The sequence below is a fragment of the Artemia sp. Qi Xiang Cuo genome, chromosome 12, assembly GCF_049724085.1.
Source record: "Artemia sp. Qi Xiang Cuo chromosome 12, ASM4972408v1, whole genome shotgun sequence".
Taxonomy (NCBI): domain Eukaryota; kingdom Metazoa; phylum Arthropoda; class Branchiopoda; order Anostraca; family Artemiidae; genus Artemia; species Artemia sp. Qi Xiang Cuo.
Genome location: NC_142805.1, coordinates 6,982,249 through 7,003,434, shown reverse-complemented (window position 1 = coordinate 7,003,434; position 21,186 = coordinate 6,982,249). Strand labels below are relative to the sequence as shown.

Genomic DNA, 21,186 nt, shown 5'->3' with positions numbered 1-21,186 from the left:
CTAAGAGCCAAGAAAGTGTTTTGGCCCTGTTTTTGGTCATTTTACGAGCTGCATTTTGAGAGGAAGAAAAATATATATATATATGTAATATATATATATATATATATATATATATATATATATATATATATATATATATATATATATATATATATCTATATCTATATTTAAAGTTATCATATTATGATGTGGGGTTTAGAATGCTGCTTTGTATTACATTATTTGGTTTAAAAAAACTTTTTGTTATTTTTAAAAAACACTTATTACTGGGCCTATGGCACTTTACGTTGGAGATCAAACAAATCTTTAAACACTATCTGTGTGCTACTCTCACTATAGCCAGGAACAAGACACTAAACAAATCCTGCAATATAAGTTGATATTAACAAATTAACATTTACGGAACTCTATTCAGCAGCCCCCAGGAAAAACTGTCAATAGCGCTTTTTCATAAAAAAATGTATCAAACTAAAAAGAAAAGCCTGGGCGGCCCTTTCCTTAAAATATTTACTCATGCGTTCATACTACAGAATATCAACCACTAAAATTTTTACCAAATCAAGGCAGGTTTCAGCCGATCAACAAAAACATCTTCCTAAATTTTCCCAAAGTATTCACCTATATTAATAAAAATAAAATGTGCTCCTATATTATGTAGGATTAAAGTTTATACGTTTAGTCAACTACCAATAGAAAGCAAGCTGTTATATAAAACGGAAAAGCAAAAACAATACTGAAAATATATTCAATATACTAGTCAAAGATATAATTGTTGTCAAAACTTTTTAAAAAACATACAAAGCCCTTATACACTGACAAACCCAAAGGCTTTTCCATCGGTATGACTTGTTTGATGATTTGATAACCCAGAATTTGAATCAAAACGTTTCTCACAAACGCCACATTCGAAAGGTTTTTCTCCTGTATGAGTTCTTTTGTGAAGAGATAGGTCAGCTTTTCGGTAGAAGGCTTTCTCACATACATTACATTCAAAAGGTTTTTCTCCCGTATGACTTCTTTGATGAGACGATAACCCTGAATTATAAGCAAAACTTTTCTCACAAACGCCACATTCGAAAGGTTTTTCTCCTGTATGAGTTCTTTGGTGAAGAGATAGGTCAGCTTTTCGGTAGAAGGTTTTCTCACATACATTACATTCAAAAGGTTTTTCTCCGGTATGAGTTCTTTGATGACTAGATAAACTCGATTTTCGAGAAAAACATTTCTTACATGTACCACATTCAAAAGGCTTTTCCCCAGTATGAGTTCTTTGATGATCAGAAAAATGGGAACGTGAAGTAAAACATTTCTTACATATATCACATTCAAAAGATTTTTCTCCAGCATGAGTTTTTTTGTGATAAAATAAACTGGAACTTGAAGTAAAACATTTCTTACATATACCACATTCAAAAGGTTTTTCTTCCAGTATGAGTTCTTTGATGATGAAATAGGTTGGCTTTTTGGATGAAGGTTTTCTCACATACATTACATTCGAAAGGTTTTTCTCCGGTATGAATTCTTTGATGACTAGATAAAGTCGATTTTTGAGAAAAACGTTTCTTACATATATCACATTCGAAATGTTTTTCCCCAGTATGAGTTCTTTGATGAGACGATAACACCGAATTATAAGCAAAACGTTTCTCACAAACGCCACATTCAAAAGGTTTTTCTCCAGTATGAGTTCTTTGATGAAGAAATAGGTCAGATTTTCGGTAGAAGGTTTTCTCACATACATTACATTCAAAAGATTTTTCTCCGGTATGAGTTCTTTTGTGATAAAATAAACTGGAACTTGAAGTAAAACATTTGTTACATATACCACATACGAAAGGTTTAAATCCAGTACGAGTTCTTTGATGATCAAATAAGTCAGCTTTTAGGTAGAAGGTTTTCTCACATACATTACATTGAAAAGGTTTTTCTCCGGTATGAGTTCTTCGATGACAGGATAATCTTAAATTTGTAGTAAAACGTTTCATATATCACATTCAAAAGGTTTTTCTCCAGTATGAATTCTTTGATGAACGGATAAACTGAAATTTGTAGTAAAATGTTTCTTACATATATCACATTCGAAAGGTCTTTTTTCAGCATGAGAAACCTCCTGTTGTGCCACATCACTTTCAGCAAATTCATAAATGTGACTTGGAATCTCATTTTCACAATTCAAATCCATTTCGTTTTTTAGACATATTCTGGTAAGACCTGGCATGCTAAGTAATCCACATTCTTGTTTGCTGATATGCTCATCAGAGGACGCTCCAACAGGGAGAACTATAATAAAAAAAAATCACTCAAAATAAATCCTTAAAACTTTGATTTTTGTAGCCCATTCTTTATTTAGTACACATCTCAGCATTTATAGTTTATAACCTTACACAGTTACTATAAATTAAATTTTAATGACTCTTATTTCAGTCTTTAATTTATAAAAGCCAATTTGAGGCCTTATACTTATAAGAGTTCTAATTATTTATTCCTTCTTTTATTTGATAATTTAGTATTCTGACTATGTGTAGCTTTGGTTCAGGGTGGCTTCTGACTTGAAAGCAAATCACTAATTTCTGATATAGCTCTTTTTAGTCAAATCATCCAAAGAACAGTTTGTTTTATATTTTCCATATATCATGGTATATTTCCTAAATTTCTAGAAGGTATATAATGTAGGTAGCATGGGGTAGGTAGGAGGATAACAAAAGTGTCTTACTTTCTCTTGTTACCAGCACAAATGTCTAAAATAACTTTTTTTCTGCAAAAAATCAGGACGTTTCCGGCGATCAAACAACTAAAAACTTAAACTATACTATTTACCAGAAAAAAAATAAACACAAATCAAGTCTCAAAAACTGTATCTATATATGACATAACAACTGACACCACAACTTCTGTGAAAGGCAATAATTATGAGGAAGCCAAGCTTTTATTTGATTTCAAAATCAATCCAACTGATTGGGCCCCTTTCAAATTATTCAGTTCTTTGGCAACAGTGTTGCATTCAAGTGAAACTAAGGTGTATTAAGAGAATGATTAAACTATGGAGCTGTACATTGGCATATTCCTACTACTATTGGCAACTCACCGAAGCACCAAGCCACCAGAGGCCAACACAGCTATGCACGCTCCGCCTCCATCCCAAACTAATTAAAACTTTCCTCTTTACATCGAGAAAATTTACCTTAAATATTTCTTTAATAGACTCTTCCGCCACAGCCGTGGACGACCTATTTTCCGTTTAGCCCTAGACGGTTGGCCAAACAGGGCAATCTTTGGCAATATGTTTGGCAATGTTCAAAGAAAGTTCCCTAACAATTTCAATCTTCCTCTCATTGTGGCCCTAGATAAAGGGTTAGAGCCATATTTTTCGTATAGCCTACTGTTTGAAATAAGGTCAGTCAGTCAGGTACCCAATACAATCCGTAAGCAATTTCTCTAGGAAACATCTATCAAAACTTCCTCCGTTTTTGGAGCCCCCATGCTTCATGACCATATTTGACCACTATCATTAATTTTCAAACCTGTTCTAGTATCTTGAATCGCAAAACTTCTAAAATTTCAATCATTTTGCTCAAACTTTCATCTAGGATTCTTAAATGATCAGCATTACCTAAGTCGAGGAAAGTTTTTCTTTCCCATTTGATTCCTTTTTCTTCCATTGCAATTGCTGTGCTACTTGAGACAAATTCTATCAAAATAATCCCTATAATTGAGGATAGAACACAACCCTGCAGAACTCCTGATAGAATATGAACTAGCTAATTACCTTCTTTCTATCTTAACCGCAGAAGTGCTATTCTCGTCCAGTAATCATTTAATGCATTTGTTTAGTATCAAAGGCAGCGCAATAGCGCTTCTTAAGTAAAGAACGATGTTGGCAAAATGTATTATTTTTTCTTTCTTTCTTTAGATTAAATAAAAAAAATAATTATTTTAAACTGAAAGTAAGGAGCGACATTAAAACTTAAAACGAACAGAAATTATTCCGTATATGAAAGGGGATGTCCCCTCCTCAACGCCTCGCTCTTTATGCTAAAGTTTTTTATTGTTTTAAAAAATAAAGTTGTGAGAAAGAGTCAAACTTTAGCGTAAAGAGCGAGACGTTGAGGAGGGGACAGCCCCTTTCATATACGGAATAATTTCTGTTCGTTTTAAGTTTTAATGTCGCTCCTTACTTTCAGTTTAAAAAACTTGTTTTTTTTATTTAATTTTTGATCGTTTTTTAGTTAATGCAGCTTTTATTTGCATAAAAATTTTACTTTTCTTTTGTTAAATGGATGTCTTTACAAATTAACTTACGTAACTAACTTCTATATTCGTATATGTTTCTTCTGGCCAAAAATACAAAGTTGCAGATTTTTCCAGATATGAGCTTGAAACCTATGTAATAGGGTTTTCTGATACGCTGAATCTGACGGTGTGATTTTCATTAAAATTCTTTCACTTTTGGGGGATGTTTCCCCCCTCTTTAAAAAATCGAGTAAATTTTCTCAGGCTCGTAGCCTTTGATGAGTAATACTAAACTTAATAAAATGTATATATTTAGGATCAGCATTATAAACAAATTCTTTTGATACATTTATTGACATCAAAATTTTGTTTTTAAAAGTTTCGATTACTACTGAGCCGTATCGCTTGTTTTTTTTTATGGTTTTTTTTATTACGTATATGTTATTACTTATATGAAGGGGTTCTCCCCTTAGTCAATACCACGCTCTTTACGTTAAAAGCTAAAAAAAATTTTGATTCACAAACCCCTGAATCACAAAGGCCGTTTAATTAGAATAGATAGCTCTTTTAAAAGCACTAAAAAAAAACTGTAGCGTAAAGAGCGAGGTATTGACTTGGGGGAGAACCCCCTCACATACGTTATAATTTCTGTTCGTTTTAAGTTCTAATATTCCTTCTTACATTTTAGTTGAAAAAACTTGTTTTTTTTTATTTAATGTCTGATCGTTTGTTAGATAATTCTCGGAAATCCGGAACCTCCGTCATAGAAATGTCCCGTACCCCAAAGAAACATCCTCCACGGAAATATTCTCCATAGTAACTCCCTCCTCTAGCCCCCCCCCCTCCAGAAAAAATTCTTCCTGAAAATGGTTGTATACTTCCCAATAATCAATAAATAATGCTGGGAAGTCCGGTGCCCCCTTCATGGCAATTTCCCTTCCCCCCTGAAAACTTCCTTCATGAACAGATCCTCCAACATAACCACCGACCCACCCTTACCACCCACAACCAGAAAAAAAACCAACAGAAAAAATCTGTATAAATACCAAAAAACCAAAAAATATTTTAAAAATTGGTAAAGTTAAAAAATTTTATCCCACCCGCGGGGCACTTCGGGGGATTAAGTCATCCTAAAAGACATATTTACCATATTTTTGACCATGCTGAACAAAATTGCTATCTCAAAATTTTGATCGGGTGACTTTGGGAAAAAAATAAGCGTGGGAGGGGGCCTAGTTGCCCTCCATTTTGTTTGGTCACTTAAAAAGGGCACTAGAACTTTTAATTTCCGTTCCAATGAGCCCTCCCACGATATTCTAGGACCACTGGGTCGATACGAGCACCCCTGGGAAAAAAAAACCAAACAAACAAACAAACAAACAAACAAATACACACGCATCCGTGATCTTTCTTCTGGAAAAAAAGGTAAAAGTCCACATTTTTGTAGATAGGAGCTTGAAACCTCTACAGTAGGGTTCTCTAATACGCTGAATATGATGGTGTGATTTTCATTAAGGTTTTGTAACTTTTACGGGGTATTTCTCCCTTTTTTTAAAAATCAGCCAAATTTTCTCAGGCGCGTAACTTTTGATGGGTAGCACTAAACTTGATAAAAGTTAGATATTTGAAATCAGCATTGAAATCTGATTCTTTTGATATATCTATTGGTATCAAAAACCCGTTTTCTAGAGTTTCGGTTACCATTGAGCCGGGTCGCTCCTTACTTACAGTTCGTTACCACGAACTGTTTGACCAGGGCAATTCGTATCAGAGGAGTTGTCGTAGAAACTTCGAAAAGAGCTCATTTAATTGTAAATTGGAGTGGCTTGTGTCCTTTTTAATAGTAGAAAATGATTGGAGGCAACTAAAACCCCTTTCACACCCATCATTTACCAAACAAATCCAATGAAAATTTGGAGATAGACATTTTTTTCAGCGTAGTTGTTTTCCGCATAAAATTTTTATTTTTGAGGAGGACACTCCCCCACAGCCCTCAGGGCAAGGGGTGTAAGTTATGCCCAGGGGGCATATAAGGCTTTTATAGAAAGCGTTGTCGTAGACAATTCAAAAAAGACTCATTCGGTTGGAAATTTCAAAGGGCTAGTTCTATTTTTAATAGTCGAAAGTGATTGGAGGTCAACTAACCCCCCTCTCACGGCCACCTTTTCCCCAAACTCATCCAATCAAAATTTTGAGATAGCCATTTTGTTCAACGTAGTTGAAAGTTCTAGAAATTGGGTCTTTTAAGATGAGAACCCCCCACAGCCCTCAAGGCAAGGGATGTATGTTATGCCCTTGGGGCATATAAGGTTTTTATAGATAGTGTTTCCGAAGAAACTCTAAAATCGGCTTATCCGATTATAAATTGGAATATTTTATGACGTTTTTAATAGTCAAAAGTGATTGGAAGGGAGCTAGCACACCGTCCACGCCCACATTTTATCCGAGCACCTGAAGTAAAAATTATGAGATAGCCATTTTTTTCAAATTAGTTGAAAGGTTGGAAATTATATCTAAGAGGATGACACTCCCCCCACAGCCCTCAGAGTCAGGGTTTAAAGTCATGCTCTGGTGGCATGTGAGGTTTTTATAGAAAACTTTGTTGTAGAAAACTTGGAAAAGGATTCATTCAATTTGATGTCCAAAGCGCGAGTGCCCTTTTTGATAGTCGAAAGTGTTTTTAGGGCAAATAGCCCCCCTTTCATGCCAAACATTTCCCCAAACACATACAATCAAAATTTTAGATGGCCATTTTGTTCAACGTATTTAAGACCTTTACGAATTAGGTATGTGAGGATGATAGCCCTCTCAGAGCCCTCAGGGCAAGGGTTGTAAGTTATGCCCTGGGGGCATATAAGTTTTTATAGATAGTGATGCGGTAGAAACTTCAAAAGGGGCTCATTCGATTGGTAATTACAAAGGCTTGTGCCCTTTTTAATAGTCGAAAGTGACTGGAGAACCACCCAGTCACTGGAGTGACTGGAGAAACACCCCTCTCACACCCACCATTTCCCCAAACACATCCAATAAAAATTTTGAGATAGCCATTTTGTTCGACGTAGTTAAAAAGTCTGGAAATTATGCTTTTGAGGATGACACTCCCCCTAGAGCCCTCAGGGCAAGGGTTGTAAGTTATACCCTGGAGGCTTATAAGTTTTTTTTTATAGAAAGCCTTCTCATAGAAACTTCAAAAAGGAATCATTCGATTGGAAATTGAGACGGCTAGTGCCCTTTTTAATAGTCGAAAGTGATTGGATGACAAGTAACCCCCCTCTCCACCCAGCATTTCCCCAAACAAAACCAATCAAAATCTTGAGATAGCCATTTTGTTCAACGTAGTTGAAAGGACCGGAAATTATGTCTGAGGATGACAACCCCCTCACAGACCTCAAGTTAAGGGTTGTAAGTTATGCCCTGGTGCATATAAGGTTTTTATAGAAAGCGTTGTCGTAGAAACTTCCAAAAGGGCTCATTCGATTGGAAATTGAAAGGGCTAGTGCCCTTTTTAATAGTCGAAAGTGATTGGAGGGCAACTAACTCCCTCTCACGCCCACCATTTCCCCAACAACATCCAATCAAAATTTTGATATAGCAATTTTCTTCAACGTAGTTTAAAGTTCTTTAAATAAGGTCTTTGAGGAAGACAACCCCCCCCCCCCCCGCAGACCTCAGGGCAAGGGTTGTAAGTTATTCCCTGGGGGCATATAAGGTTCTTATTTAAAGCGTTGTCGTAGAAACTTCAAAAGGGCTCATTCGATTGGAGATTGAAAGGTCTAGTGCCTTTTTTAAGAGTTGAAAGTGATTAGAGAGCAACTAACGCCCCTCTCACACCCACCCTTTCCCCAAAAAAATCCAATCAAAATTTTGAGATAGCTATTTTGTTTAACGTAATTGAAAGTTCTGTAAATTAGGTCTTTGAGGATGACAACCCCCTCACAGCTCTCAGGGCAAGGGTTGTAATTTATGCCCTGGGGATATATAAGGTGTTTATAGAAAGCGTTGTCGTAGAAACTCAAAAAGGGGTCATTCGATTGGAAATTGCAAGGGCTAATGCCCTTTTTAATAGTCAAAAGTGATTGGAAGGCTTGACATTTTTATAGTAAAGATAGATGTGGGTGCAATGTGTTATTTTTTTTCTTTTTTTTTTTGTTTAGACCATGGCACTTCGTATCAAAGGAGGTGTCTTAGGAACTTCGAAAAGGGCTCATTCGATTGAAAATCGAAACTGCTAATGCCCTTTTTAATAGCCAAAAGTGATTGGAGGGCAACTAGTCCCCCTTCCATACCCACCGTCTCATTTGCCCATTATGTTTAAAAACTAAATGTTACAATAAGATTAAATCAAAACGCACTGTGTTAATGCTAATTCCCAATAAGTCATCTCAGCAGTATCCCAACAAGAACTGAGGGTATTATGTTTAAACTTTCAGGGCTGCTTCTGCTCTTAATTTAACCAAATCAAAATAGCGTAAGTGTATCCAAGCTATCAAAGAAAGTAAACAGATTTTTTTTGCGAATGGTATCAAGTTTTCTATTTCAGGTCAACAAGAGGAGGCATGAAACTAAATTAAGCACTACTATTTGTGTCCATATTTTTAAAAGGGAGTATGTTGTTAAAAATTACAGAAAATTTTTCTCCAGCATACAAATAGCAGGCCAAACTATAAAGTCTTAAAAAAACGAAAAGATTTAAAGAATTAGTTTCTTTTTCCCTGAAAAACTATGTCAATAAAAAACAAACAGAAATTAATTAAAAAAAACTGTTTCCACAAAACACGTTTGTCAAAGAAAAGTAAAGAACCCCATTAAACCAAAAATGAGCAAAAATAAAATCAAAAAATCTACCAAGCGTGAAACTACCACAAATCAGCATCGATAAATAAATGAAACCCAAAACGTACAGAAATTACAATAAATAACCAAGTCAAGCTCAAAACAAGTAGAAATTAATATGAGTAGGGCTCAAAACCCTATGCCTTCCCAAGGCCAGAGCATAATTTGCACTTTACTGAAAAAAATACAAATGAATGTGCATTGTCAGTTTAATATAAATATAATGATATTTAGTAATCAAAATGTTAATATTATTTGATTTATTTAGGTTCTAAAAGTAAAAACATTTATATTTTTTCAGTAAACTGCATTCTGTTGTTTCAGTATTGGTTATTTTAAGTCAATCTAGTCCAGGCACGTCTTCAGGATTCAGTACTTGGGAGGGGGCCAAACTCCAATATTTGGCCTTTAAAGGCCTCTATACGGCTTTTATATACGGCCGTTAAAGGCTATATATAAAAAAAAGGACACTTGGCTCTGTTTGCAAATGCGCAAGTTCTATTCAAAAATTTACTCAAGCATGTCTCAATACACTCAATACATAATATTTACTCAATACATTTAAAGCATCCTCTTTAGCATTCATATTTGATTATAGAACAAAGCATCCTTATTTGTGTATGACTATTGTCTCTTTAATAAGTGTCAGCAGTAACCTATAAGAATTAATAAAATAAAAATTCAGGAATTAATTGATTTCAGAAACAACGTTATTTCTAGATTAAAAAAACATTAACTTAGAGATTTAACAACTGGATTTCTCTGTTATTCGTCTATTCCTCCCAAATTATAAATTTAATTTGTTGTAGGATTTACCACCTAAGTAGACTGCCAGAAAGGCCAGAAAGGGTCTAGCCTTTCTGGCCAGACCCTTCCTAATAAACTTTTGAAAATAAGTTGATTCTGTGTAAAAGGGTCTAAGACTGCCAGAAAGGGTTATTTGACCTCAGTAAAAAAAAATTAAAAAAATGTCCTTTACAGAGGCTGATCCTTTGTCCATCAAAGCTTTTTGATCATTCAGAAGTAGGCAACGCTTAAACAAATAAATAAATTGTCTAAATAATTATCATTTGAGATAACTTAAGGCTCATATTTCAAAGAAAAAAAAACAATAAAATACCATCGTGCAATATTCGCAACTCAGCAAACAAAAAAGGTGAAACATTATTTTTTATGTAATTATATTTTTTAAATCAACTATATTTGCGTTAAAAATTAAGGAGAAAAAAAGGAATAATACAATGCCAGGGTAATGAAACAGCATCTTTAGATGTCAGCTGAAGTTTATCAGCTGATGCATGTAAACGGAATAAAATTGTTTTTCAAGATAAATCTTTCAAAATAAAAATTTTGAAAGATTACTATTGTTAAAAAATTTTCAAAGAAACAGACGTTCGTGCGTTAAATGCTTAAACCGCTTGCATTCATTTATAAAGAGAAATGATTATTTTCCAAGACTATTTAAAACTTTCCTAGGACATTGTTTCCCCCCCCCACCTATTTTCTAGGAATTTTCTATGACTAGCAAATTGGTCTTCCATTTTCAAGGTTTTCCAAGGCCAGTGAGAACCCTGAAGGATACGTATAGCCAAAGCTTTGCACTACAAACAACAGAAAATGTCTCATATTTTAAAAATTTTAAAATAAATCTACTGAGTTCCAAAAACCATAAAAAGAAGTTTCAATATAAATTAAGATTGTCTTTTTATCCAGGGATCTAATTGAGATAGAAAATTTGATGACTTAATAATTAGAACCATCCAGGAATGTTATTTACTAAATATTTTTTTCAACTGCAAACAATGCACTAAGCTTCAACAAACACCTATTTTTCAAATCCCGCCACAATTTCAAAAGGAAGCATAAGATACAATTTCACATTTTGGAAGCACAAAATACAGAGAAAGATCAGGATATGTGAAGCATACCTTTATCTCCGACAGTGTTCGGCTCCGGCTTCACATGGTCAGCTTTATGTTCAAAAGCTCCAGAAATTTCAGGAGGAACAGCAAAAAGATTCGCCGCATTTTCCATTAATAACTTAGTATGTCTACTTCCAAAAATATCTTTATCATCATTTGAGGAGGTATCTTCAGCTTCTACAAAATTAGAATAAAATCATACAGACACGCTCACTAAGAAACAAGTTGAAGTCATAAAACATTCAGAATACCATACAATCTTTGTATGGTAATTCGTGAAGGATTAAAGGTAAATTGATCCTCCCAGCATCTAGAAACTATGTAAATATATACAAAGGTGAAGAGTAAAAGGTTTTGAAAAAAAAAATATTATGAAGATAATGGCAAATAATTGTAAGTTCTGTCAAAAACAATCTTCATCAAAATTGAAGCAATATACCTAGTAAAGAGCCAACCACCTATAGTAAGAGAAAGCTTAAGACTTGTTTTTAAAGAAAACCTTTTTAGCTAGAAAAATATGGCATTTCAATCTGATTATCGACTCACTATTCTTGTAACTATGCTGATTGGCAGGAATGTTACATCTCATTAATAGCCTATTATTTTATATCTCATGGTTTGGCCTACAGCTGAAATATAGAGCAAACCTCAGCAAATAGCATGCAAAAGTTTGAAAGTCGATTTTCTACAAAACTGTCTAGAGAAAACCTTTTTTCTGTGCACAATGATACAGAAATCCAAACTATTATTCATGTTAAAAGGAATTGAAACTTGCAATTATTTAAATAATTTTTTAAAACTTTGAAAAAAAGAGGCTGAATTCAAACCTTTCTAAAGTCACATCGAAATTAGAAGCATACTGTTGGAAATTCTGAAATTTGAATTAAAAGACGAATCAAGTTTATTCAAGGGTAACATTGATGTATTTCTTGTGCTACCTGTTTTTTTTCCAAGTACGATTTTTTCAACACTGTGGGTTTGAGATACTGAGAGAAATCTGATTTGAATAGAAATGGCAAGCTAAAGTACCCGTTTTTAAGTTGTAAAAGAAACTGTGGTACCCAAAGTTCTGTTTTCTGGCACAAAAATTTGTTTTCCCAAAAATAGCTAAAAGGTTGGGGAATCCCAAGATATCAAATCCATTATTAAAGAAATCAAGCAGAAAGAAAAAAGGGCAGGGGGTTGAGTCTTTCAGTATTGTTTATTTCATTAGAAAAAGTAATTTTAAAAAGAAAAGTATAGAATATATTTAAATTGGAAAAATCTATTCTTCAATAGATGGGAGTTTAAGTCCCACTGCTCCGAAATACATCACAGCCACAGCCCCACTAAGACGAGTATTAATTAGTATTTACAATAACATAACACTTTAGAATAAAGAGTGACGGAGCATAGAGAAGGGGTGACTTTAGACACACAAAAAGCTTCATAAAACAGATATAGGAAAGGTTTGACAAAAATCTGAGGTGCTAGACATTCATTAAAAAACATTTGTACTTCTTTTAATTGATTCTGAAATATGTGCTGCTTCTCAACACTACACTTTTCCTATTAAAGTAAATAAAACCATTTAAAACTCTAAATTTAATAAAGGGTTTTGTACTTAATTTGAAGTTAATAATTTATCGAATTGCAAAAAGATATTTGCAAGATTTTAATTTGAAAAATGTTCTTGCAAAAAACGGTTTTTTAATTAATAATAGTTAAGTTTTATAGCTTGCTTAATCTATTTTTTGAAGTAAAGTAGAAGAAATAAGTCAAAAATGGTAACAACTGCGCCAACTGTCAAACAAAACTAGTAAAAATAAACAAAAAATTAGCTAAACCACCCATAATAGCAATTACCTTGCTTAGCAGCAGTGATGTCAAACAGAATTGGGGTTTCCATGTTTCATAAATTGATTCAAATACGTGGTCAGTCTCTTTTGACTGTTCCAGGTAGTTAGAAGTCTCTAGAATCCGAATAGTTGATTAATTATAATATGGTATTATATGCCATATCATGGGCGCCGGCAGGGGGGGGGGGGCATGCCGTCCTGGAAATTTGGGACTATAAAGTAATTATAAGGAAACCAACGGAAAGAGAGCAGAATAGAAAAAAAACATGGAAAAAATGTGTGTTGCCCCATTGTTGGCTGCCTGCCAATAGATTAATAAGGAAAATAAAAGTTCTAATTTGTGACTGTGACCCCTTTCCATTTTTCCACAAACATTTTTTTTATATGATATGGTTGGAACAACAAAACAAAAATCAAATTCTTCATAGTAATTAATAGTAAGTAAATAACAATTCTTGTCAATAACGAAAGTATAAGAGCCTAACTATTAATAAATTCAGTCAAAGAATGAGCTTTTTATTGTGATCCCAAATGTGTATTTGTTTAGTAGTAATTAGTGCAGTTATTAGTACACAAGAAAGTTCGTGCAATTATAGAAAACGCAAGAAAAACAACATAATAAGGGGCAATTTCAGTAAAAATATGCTGTCAACTGTTGCTTGCATTGCAAGAGCACCCATGAGCTGATATATGAAGCCAATATAATCAGAAATGTTTCCCCTGAACGGAATTCTGGGAATTTCTGAATTTTCCCCCTCAAAGGATACGTTTTTTTGTGTTTTATTATCATTCATTTTTTTCCAGGAGTGATTGTATTTATCTAGTTGTCACTTTGAAAGATTTGATTTTTTACAGTTATGAAGCATAAAGGTGTCAAATACATTGGTTTTTGATATTCAAAATTAAATTAAAATATTGAACTAAAAAATTTTATTTGATTTTCTTAATCTTAGTTTTTATGTTTTACTTTGAACAAAGTACTTTGATAATGTGTTACTTTTTATAAACACTGAGTCTAAAGGCATAAATTATTTTGGTGTTTGATAACCAAATTCAAAACTGTTGATATTATTAACAAATATCCGTCCAACGCTTTAGCATTGCTCAACAGAACTGAATGCTGGGACTTTGTATCTTAGTTTTTGTAAGTAGGCTATTGTTTTGTGTATTTTTGTAATTACTTACTTTTTTCATTTTTATATACTTTTACTTTAATTGACATACCTTTTCCATTCCCTTCAGAAAAATGTTAGCTTCTAAGCTTCATTAAATAAAGAAAAATACAAGTTTTTCATCTGAAAATAAGGAGCAACATTAAAACTTAAAACGAACAGAAATTATTACGTATATGAGGAGGGCTCTCCCCTCCTCAGCACCTTGCTCTCCACGCTACAGTTTTTCAGCACTTTAGAAAAGTTACTTATTGTTCTAATTAAACGACCCTTGTGTTTGAGGACTCGTTTTTTAAGAATTGGGATTAAATTTGAACTTTAGCGTAAAGGGCAAGGTGTTGAGGAGAGGACAACCCCTCTCATATACGTAATAATTTCTGTTCGTTTTAAGTTTTGATGTTGCTCCTTACTTTCAGTTGAAAAAACTTAGTTTTTTTTGTTTAATTTCTGATCATTTTTTAAATAACGCCAGGTTACCTGGCTACACCTCCAAGGGAAAATCCCCCTCCCCATAGAAATTTCCTCTTGACAATTCAATTTGGTAAAAATTTACCATGGATAATTACCCTTAACATCTCTACACATAAAATTCAATTGGTAAAGAGAAAGCAAGACATATAAACAAATTTTGTATAGGAATTCAGGCAAATTCACCCAGTGTAAAATTTCCCCTGAAACGTTCACCCCCTGGAAACTTCCCTATCCACAGAAAATTTGATCAGCAGAAAATTCGTCCTCCCTTTCCACCCAAAAAATATATGCATACTTCCCAATAACAAATTAAACAATGGGAAAATTTTATAACTTAAAATGATTCCCCAGAGGCTTTAGGGGGTCATTTTATGTCCAAAGACATAGTTATTGAGCCTTTCAACTATGCTAACCAAAAATCTATCTCAAAATTTTGATCAGACGATTTTAGGAAAAAAGTGGCGTGGGAAGGGGTCTAGTTGCCCTCCAATTTTTTCGGTCACTTAAAAAGGGCACTAGAACTAAAATGAACTCTCTCCCAACGTTCTAGGCCCACTGGGTTGATACAATTACCCTGGGGGAAAAAACAACAAATAAACATGCATCCATGATCTTTCTTCTGGCAAAATTTCAAAATTCCACATTTTTGCAAAAATGAGCTTGAAACCTCTACAGTAGGGTTTTTTGATAAGCTGAATCTGAATCTCAACACCTCGCTCTTCATGCTACAGTTGTTTGGCACTTCAAAAAAAAAAGTTACTTATTGTTCTAATTAAACAACCCTGGTGTTCCAGGACTCGTTTTTAAAGAATTGGGACAAAACTTTAACTTTAGCGTAAAGAAGAAGGTGTTGAGGAGGGGGCAACCCCTCTCATACACGTAATAATTTCTGTTTGTTTCAAGTTTTAATGTTCCTCCTTACTTTCAGTTGAAAAACCTCATTTTTTTGTTTAATTTCTGATCGTTATTTAAATAATGCCAGGTTGGAGGTTCCACCTCCAAGGGAAAATCCCCTCCCCATAGAAATATCCTCTTGACAATTTAATTCTGGCAAAAATTTACCCTGGATAATTACCCTCAACATCTCCATGCGTAAAATTTAATTGGTATAGAGAAAGCAAGACATATAAACATATTTTGTATAGGAATTCTGGCAAATTCACCCAGTGTAAAATTTCCCCTGAAAATTTCACCCCCTGGAAACTTCCATATCCATTGAAAATTTTTCCAGTAGAAAATTCGTCCTCCCTTCCCACCCAAAAAATAGATACATACTGCACTTTAATTTTTTGTTTTCAATATATTTTTCAATGGCTAAACTTTTTGAAAATACAATTCCTATTATTTCAACAAAATTTCAAGCTTATCAAAAGGTGTTTTCCTAAACTTATGAAACAGATTTAAAGTTCTTTAAGTCCTTGTACAATTGTAGTTAAGCAAAGGTATGAGGCCCAAAATACTTTTCTTGTACCTCACTTGAGCAGAAGGTCTATTTTGCCAGGGTTCACTTTTATAACAAAAAGTAGATCAAAGGTCAGGGCCCTTTGAAGGAGCAGGAGTGAAGGAAGGCACTTCAAAATATCTTCACAGGAGATTACAAAGGCCCTGGATACATTCCTGTGAATTTAATTCACCCAACTCGACTACTTAACAAGATAGCAAAGAGCCCCTGAACTAGAATTTTACCATTGACCAGTCACTTATGCCCTCTTCTAGGCCTAGATATAAAAAAGGGTAAATATAGCGGAAAACTTGTAGTTGACAACATAATCTAGCTAGGATGAAAGTGAATAAATCATTTGATGCCTTTTTTATGCTCTTTCATAATTCAATAATTGCTTCTGGGAGAAACTACATATTAAGCCCTTAAAGGCTAAAACAGCCCATAATAACAAAAAGTTTGAATGTAAGTTTATAAAAAAAAACTAGCAAGTCAGGAAAAATTTACATTTTTTTTCTGATTCAGGAATGGTAATTACTACTTTCCTCATTCTTAATAGTAAAACATTATTTTGGAAAAACAAATTTTGAGGATTTTTTAAATAAAGCCTGAAACTTTCAAAAATGACATCACACCAAAACTGAACTCAATTTGGAAGTGTTTCTGGCTCTTTTTAAAATTTCTGCAAATTTGTTTTCATACTGACAGTTAATTATTATTATTAATGAAAATAATAATTACTATTTCTGGGTCAGCTAAAAATGGCAATTTTTCTCACATAACAGTATTTTTTAGAAACACCTTTTTAAACTTTTAGTTAGGCTACTAAGGGCTGTTTTGAGAGCTTGGCATGCTTTATTGGTTTGAAATGTAATTTCCCCAAGAAGCGACTGTTTAATTATGAAAGAGCATAAAAAAGGCATCAAGTGATAAATTCACTTTTATCCTAGCTAAATTATAATGTTAACTCTAAATTTACCTTTCCAATATTTTAGGTTGGAAAATGAAACTTTCAGGGACATATTTATAGACTATAGCTTGTCATGGGAAGATATTTTGAAGCGTCTATATCCACTCCTCCTCTCTCTAGAGGGTACTGACCTCTGATGAACTTTATAAATATCTGTGTTATAGAAGTGAAACATTGCAAAATAAGGTAAAATTCTCCTTTAGCTACTTTTGGCTATCTTGCAATGGGGTTAGGTTAGGAAAATGAAACTTTCAGGGATGGTACTAAAGGCTAAAGTATATCCCGGGAAGGTATTTTGAAGTACATATCTCCACTCCTTCTCCCTCTAGATGGTCCTGAAATTTGTGTACATGACAGGTCTATACCAATTGAAATTTTAGCAAAACAACATTTTACCTTAATTTTCAGTTATCAGATTTTTTTTTCTCTGGTTTTAGCTCTGAAAATGCAATTTCAGTTGTTTGAGCATAATTTTAAGCAATATCTATGTTTTATTTCCAAAATTTAGGAAATGTATTTGCATATCTTTAAAACCTTATAAATTGGGATTAAGGAAAGTTGTGAAGCTGAAAACAATTTTGTTGTACTTCATTTAAGCAGAAGATTCATTTTGCAAGGTTTCACTTTTATAACTCACAGATTTTTAAAGGTCATCAAAGGTCAGGATCCTCTAGAGGAAGAAGGAGTGGAGGTAGGTACTTCAAAATACCTTCCTGAGACATACTTTAGCCTGTAGACCCATCCCTGAAAGTTTCATTTTCCTAACCTAACCCCATTCCAAGATAGTCAAAAGTAGCTAAAGTAGAATTTTACCCAAAATAGATCTTCTGCTTGAATGAAGTACAACAAAAGTTTTTTCAGCTTTGCAACTTGGCTTAATCCCAATTTATGAGGTTTTAAGGATCTGCAAATATATTTCCTAAATATAGAAAAACCCATTGATATGGCTTAAAGCTATACTCAAATAACAAGAATTGTATTCTCAAAACTAAAAGCAGAGAAAAGGAGACTGAAACCTGAAAATTATGGTATAATGTTGTTTTGTCAAAATACCAATAGGTATAGGGATACCTGTCAAGTAGGCCAATTTCAAAGACTTAGAAATGAGAAAAAGATCAACATACTAGCTTGGCAATACCTTCCCAAAGTGTATTTTTGGCCCTGGATTCATTACTGATAGTTTCATTTCCTTAAGCCTAGCTCAACCACTTTTAAAGTTAGCAAGAGGCCCCTTGGCAATTGCCTAAATAGCAATCCAGACAATTACCAAAGCAAGACCTGGCAAGACCTGGAGTTAAGCAAACATGTTATAAAAAACACTTCTTACTTCATATTATGCAAAATCATTGGAAAGTTTTTGGCAGTTCATATCATTGACTTACAAATAAAGTGAATATTCTGCTTGATGCCTTTTTTATGATCTTTACAAATATAATAATTGCTTCTATTGGAAATTCAAATTTACCCACCCCCAGTAGCCTACAGTACTTTTGCATTATATGTTACACACCAGTGTATACTGTATTGGGAAACACTAAAGGAAACCAGTCAAACAGTTATTTGCAGTAGAAAAATGGATTGCAAAGCATGGTTTATCAATGCATTTACAATATTTTAACTATTGTTTTTTGGGGTTAAGGGGGAAAAAAGGTACCTAGGGTAGGTTAGGGGGTGGGAATGGATAAATTTGTATTTCTGATAGAAGCAATTATCATATTTGTAAAGAGCTTAAGAAAAGACATTGAGTGGTATAATAACTTTATTTTTAAGTCAATAATATAAACAGCCAAAAATTTACCTACTTTTAAAGCTACTTTAGCTACTTATGGCTATCTTGGAATGGGGTTAGGTTAGGAAAATGAAACTTTCAAATATGGGTCTACAGGCTAAAGTTTGTCCCGGGAAGGTATTTTGAAGTAACTACCTCCACTCCTTCTCCATCTAGAGGGTCATAAAAGTTGCATTCATGACAGGTCTATACCTATTGAAATTTTAGCAAAACAACATTTTAACTTAATTTTCAGTCATCAGATTTTAGCTCTGAAAAAGCTCTGAAAATTTTCTCTGGTTTTAGCTCTGAAAATGCCATTTCAGTTGTTTGAGCATAATTTTAAGCAATATCTATGTTTTATTTCCAAAATTTAGGAAATGTATTTGCATATCTTTAAAACCTTATAAATTGGGATTAAGGAAAGTTGTGAAGCTGAAAACAATTTTGTTGTACTTCATTTAAGCAGAAGATTCATTTTGCGGGGTTTCACTTTTATAGCTCACAGATTTTTAAATGTCATCAAAGGTCAGGACCCTCTAGAGGGAGAAGGAGTGGAGATAGGTACTTCAAAATACCTTCCTGGGACATACTTAAGCCTCTAGACCCATCCCTGGGAGTTTCATTTTCCAAACCTTACATCTTTCCAAGATAGCCAAAAGTAGCTAAAGTAGAATTTTATTTTTGGCCCTAGATTCATTACTGATAGTTTCATTTATTTAGGCCTAGCTCAACCACTTTTAAGGTTAGCAAGAGGCTCCTTGGTAATTGCCTAAATAGCAATCAAGACAATTACCAAGGCAAGACCTGAAGATAAGTAAGCATGTTGAAAAAACACTTTTTACTTCATACTATGCAAAATAATTGGCAAGTTTTTGGCAGTTCATAGCACTGACTTACAAATAAAGTGAACATTCTGCTTGATGCCTTTTTTATGGTCTTTAAAAATATAATAATTGCTTCCATTAGAAATTCAACTTTACCCACCCCCAGTACTTATGCATTATATGTTACACACCACTATATACTGTATTGGGAAACACTAAAGGAAACCAGTCAAACAGGTATTTCCAATAGAAGAATGGATATCAAAGGGTGGTTTATCAATGCATTCAGGAAGAAAAAAGGTACCTAGGTTAGGTTAGGGGGTGGGAATGGATAAATTTGTATTTCTGATAGAAGCAATTATCATATTTGTAAAGAGCTTAAGAAAAGACATTGAGTGGTATAGGCCTATTCACTTTATTTTTTAGTTAATAATATAAACTGCCAAAAATTTACCTAATAATCATGATTAACACATTTGGCATTCAGCAGTGCTGTTCTTTATCCCCCCCCCCCTTCCCCTATACATATAGCCCACATTATAAGTTTTTCAGTGCATTATGCCACCAGTAGCTTGTTTTTCTAGTTTGGGCAATATATTTTGGCAAAAATTTAGAATTGTGGCTCCTGATAAGGAGACATGTTAAGAAAACAATACTTATTTTAAAATATGTACAATGATCCTAGTTGACATATTATCCAAGGGGAGAACCTTTATCATTAAGTCTTTCCTCTTTTTTCAACTTAAAAGAAAAAAATTACAATTTTAGCCACGTTCTCCATCCCATTCCAGAATTTGTATGTGGGTATATGCACTACCATGAAGTCCTTTTACCCCAATCAACTGTAGTGAATCGAGGCGTGCGTCCTGAATAGTGTGGCCAGATCGTGAACAAAAAAGTAAGCCGCAGCCTTTGAAAAACAAGCCAAAAATAAGCCAGACAATTTTTGCCCAAAATCTAACTTTTTTTTTAATGGTGTCCAAATCTTGACGGCCGTTTTATAGAAATACTCACCACTATTCAGGTCCTTTGATCCTACTGGCATTATCCACCTTTCAATTCATTCCCTGGTTTGCGGAAGTTCAGTTCCAGTGTAGAAATTATTTTGAGGCTGCATTTAGTAGAATTGCGATAAACCACTACCCTATGTGGAACTCTAGAGACTTTACAGAAATTCCCGCGCGCTATGTTCAGAAAATACTCGACCGTGCTTACTTTCCTGTCCAACAGTTCGGGGAAAATTATTGACGAGGACGCCCACCGGCTCGATTTCTCCTGTGTTAGTTCGAGCACTGTCCGTGTGTGCACTGCAATTTCTGTATCCCATAATTTCACTGAGTTGGCCCTCTGATTACTATAATGATACTCTGTGACCCAATGCGTTTTAATGTCAACATTTCGATTCAGTCAGAGGTTTTTTTTTGGCGCAATAGAGTTATTGCCAGAACAAATTCTTAAAATTGTGTCCCAGCCCTTATTTATTGTTTGGACATAATTATGCATTACTAAAAAACGACCGTAACCCGCAGACAAAAACAAAAAAAAATCATTATTTCATTGGTTTATTATCACATAGATACACAAACAAAAATCAGATCATTGGATATTATCACATATAGATTCATAAAATTATGGAAATCACTTTGTGTAAAGTCAAAGCTTTGGAATAAAATCCTTTTCCCAATGCTAAATGCGATGCTAAAACGCCCTTAAA

General features: G+C 33.9%; 1 pseudogene across 1 annotated transcript; it reads right to left on the bottom strand.

Moving 5' to 3' along the window:
* Positions 1 to 687: 687 nt before the first annotated feature.
* Positions 688 to 20,320, bottom strand: LOC148945716 (uncharacterized; annotated as a pseudogene). The gene is made up of 4 exons (XR_016142643.1): positions 20,133 to 20,320; positions 12,831 to 12,937; positions 10,992 to 11,162; positions 688 to 2,280 (listed from the first exon to the last, which is right to left on the bottom strand). The product of XR_016142643.1 is annotated as an uncharacterized LOC148945716 (transcript).
* Positions 20,321 to 21,186: the final 866 nt, after the last annotated feature.